The following is a 3,245-nucleotide window of genomic DNA, read 5'->3' as shown; positions in this document are numbered from 1 at the left end:
GCTCCTGCCGGCCCCGCTCCTGCCGGCCCCGCTCCTGCCGGCCCCGCCGGAGCTTTGCCCTTCCCCGAGCTCGGCCCCCTCGGGGCAGCTTTCCGCCTTCGCTGCTGATCTCCCGGGGCCGCTCAGGAGCGCCAACCTGCCGCCGCCGGGCGACTCGGAACGGCACCGGCAGCTCGCGGGAGAGCTTTGGAGCCGTCGCCAGAGGGCCGGGTCTCACCGCTGCTGGGAAATGTAGGTCAAGGACAGCGGGACACGCCGCCGCCGGGCAAAGTCCCCCGGGACCTCCGCTGTCTGCACGCCGCTCGCACAACCTGGGGCTGCTGAGCTCCCCGAGGGGCCCGCGCGCGGCCGACCCGCGCCGGGTTCAGCTCCGGCTCCCCGGGGAGGGGATGGGGCCGAGCGAGGGGCGGGGACCTCCCCAGACCCCACGGCCCCGCGCGCTCCCGGTAGTTTTCCACGTCGCCTTCCTTCCCCGGGCGAGCGAGGCGGCGTTACAGCAAGCAGGCGGCTTTCCTCCTCTATAACAGAATCAGGCACACGCCGTCCCCCGGCCTCCAGCCCTGGGATTTTCTGCTTGTTAAGAGGAAGGAAAAAAAAAAAAAAATTATAGGTTTTAATTTAGTTATTTTTGGTGCGGGGACCTAATTTTGGAGCTCGCTACCTTGGAAGGGCAAGCAGAGCCCTGAGCGCTGCGTGACAGGGGAGCTGACACCGCGCTGCTGAGCTCAGCAGCCCGGCCCCGAGGACTCGCGCTCCTCGTTAAGGCAAATTGGGCCCCGGCCGGCGCGGGGGGCTCGCTGCGGCCGAGGGCTGGGGGAGATCTGCCCCCGGCTGAAGCAGCGAGGTGTCAGGGCTGAAACTCGGGGAGAAAAAAGGAATCCTCAGAGAGCAAACAAACACCAGGCGCCCGCTCTGGCTCGGAGAGCCGCTGCCCCGCGATTTGCCGGAGGCAGGGGGAGAGCAACGGGGAAGCGTCACCGGGCTCTGCTCTCCTCCTCCTCCTCCTCCTCCTCCTCCTCCCCGTGGGCCTGGGGGCTGGGGGCAGGATGCGGGGCCAGACGGAGCAGGGTCAGGCCGCCCTCGGGTCGCCCGCCCGGCCTCGGCTCGTGCCGGGGCTCTGCCACACGGGGGAATTCCCTCAGCACCCCCAGGGGCAATGGGAGCGGGAAGCAGGCCGGGCACGGGGCGAGGCAGGCGCTGCCTTTCTGGGTCAGGCCGGGAGCAAGGCTGGGGCCGGAGCCGGGCAGGAAAACCCGCGGGGAGCTCAGGAGGAAACCAGTCTACGTGCCCGCTGCGCTGCGTGCTGCAGGGGGAGCGGCTCCTGGAACAGGCTCGGAGAAGGCCGGGGACGCTTGTGGGGTCCGCTCCGCTCTGCCTCCCCCGGCTGGGGACCCTTCGGCACCTTCCCACCCCAAAACCCCTCCTCTGGGGGGGGTTCCTGGGGACAAACCTCCCTGCTCCGCACCGGGGCCTTCTCCAGGTCCCACCCGGCGCTGCCACCGCCACGACGGGAGGAGAGCGGGCCCCGAGGACGGCCGGGGGCAAGGAGGGGGCGTTACGCAGGGGGTGCTGAGCACTCGGGGCACGAGGCAGCCCCACCAGCCCCACAGAGCACCCCGGGTGTGGGGGCGGCCCCAAACCCCCCCCCGATCCTCGTGGGGAGCGTGTTTTGTGCTGCAGAACAGGCTGGGCTCTGCTCTCCCCCTGCAGGAGCTGCGATCCCGAGGCGCCCCGCGAGGCTCTGCCGGCAGCTCTGGGGCGGGCCCTGCCCTACATTCACCGGTCGGGGCCCGGCTTCGTCCGCAGCCCGGCCGCGGCCGTTTTGCCTCCCCGGGGAGGGGAGGCGGGAAACATTCGTGCAGCCTCTCTGTGCTCTGCCCCCCTCCCGTGCCCGGGCTGGCCGCGGGCTGTGCTGGGCACGGCGCGGCCCGGTGGATGCTGAAGCCCCGCCGGGCGCCTTTCGGGGGGGCTCCAGTGCCCCCCAGAGGAGCAGGAACCAACTACAGCCGCGCTCCGGGCCCGCTCTGCCCCCTTCGGGCCCCGCCGCCTCCCCCTCGCCCTCTGGGAGCCGCGGAGGCATCGGCGGAGGGGGGGGGCGCGGATAATTCGGGCGGGGGTCCCCAAGGCGGCGAGCTGGGGGCGGCAGCGGGGACGCGGCGAGGACAGGGAGCCACGGGGGCACCGCGCCTGCTTCTCGCCGTGCCGGTGCTCGGGGGCAGCTCCCCGGGGGCAGCTCGGCACCGCGGGGGGGGCAGTTCGGCACCTCCGTGCTGCCCAACGGCCCCGTGCTGCCCCCGCGGCTCCCGGCCCGCAGCCCTGACGGCGAGAGGCCCGAGTTAAAGCCTCAGGGGAACGCCTTGCAGGGGGCTCGAGCCTCTCCCCTCCAGACAAATCGGGGCTAGCACACACAGGACAGAGCTGGGGGCTGCGAGGGGCAAGGCCCAGAGCCGCTCCGAGCTGCGCGGCCCCATCGGGGCTGCTTCTGCCTCGTTAACCCCACGCTGCTGAGCGCCGCCAGCCCGACGGCCGCAGGGACGAGCGTCCTGTCCCGGGCGGCTGGCGGGGGGTTGGCTTGGGGTCCTGGCTTGTTCCTGTCCCGTGTCCCCCGGCCCAGCCGAGCACAAGCCCTTCTCCTCCTTCCCGTTTCACCGAGCCGCCCAGCAACCCCCCCCCCCTCCCGGCCCCGCCACCAGCGGGGGCTCCCGACGGCCCCGGGGACGCGTGGGTGGGAGCTGCAGGAGCAGCTTTAGCGTGGCGGCCCCTCGGCGCGGGCAGCGGGGACAGAAATCCTGCCGCAGGTCGGGGGAACGTGGCCCAGCCAGGCAAGGGGACGGGGACGCAGAGCTCTGCGCCGAGGGGACGCGAGGAGGGGCAGGGCGGGCCCCGTCCCGGTGCTCAGACAGCCCAGAAGGGCTTTGAGACGAGGGCGTTGTGAGGGAGCAAAGAGCTGCAGAGGCTGCTGGGTGCCAGCAGGCCCGGGGACCGTGGGCAGCTGCGGACCAAGCCCCCACCTTGATGCCCCCTGAACCGAGCAGCGCAGCGGGGCTGGGGGTGCAGGGGAGCCCGACACCGAGTCCCCGGGGGGAGCGGGAACGGTGCCTGGAGCTCCCGCACCCAAAATTCACCCCCCCTGCCCGGGGAATCGCACATCCTCCCCCCCCCACGGCCCGCAAGGGAAACCCTCGCCCCCAGAGGGCCGTGAGGACGCCCCCAGAGGGCTCTTGGTGCCCCCCCCCGGCCCCCCC

The 3,245-nt window shown here is 72.6% G+C and overlaps 1 protein-coding gene across 1 annotated transcript in view; it reads right to left on the bottom strand.

Moving 5' to 3' along the window:
* NUDCD3 (NudC domain containing 3) overlaps positions 1–3,245 on the bottom strand; it is a 13,898-nt gene that overhangs the window by 9,132 nt on the left and 1,521 nt on the right. The gene's annotated exons all lie outside the window — the stretch shown is intronic.

This window comes from Oxyura jamaicensis, chromosome 22, assembly GCF_011077185.1.
Source record: "Oxyura jamaicensis isolate SHBP4307 breed ruddy duck chromosome 22, BPBGC_Ojam_1.0, whole genome shotgun sequence".
Lineage (NCBI taxonomy): Eukaryota > Metazoa > Chordata > Aves > Anseriformes > Anatidae > Oxyura > Oxyura jamaicensis.
Note: the sequence above shows the minus strand (reverse complement) of the source record. Positions and strands in the feature narration are given on the sequence as shown.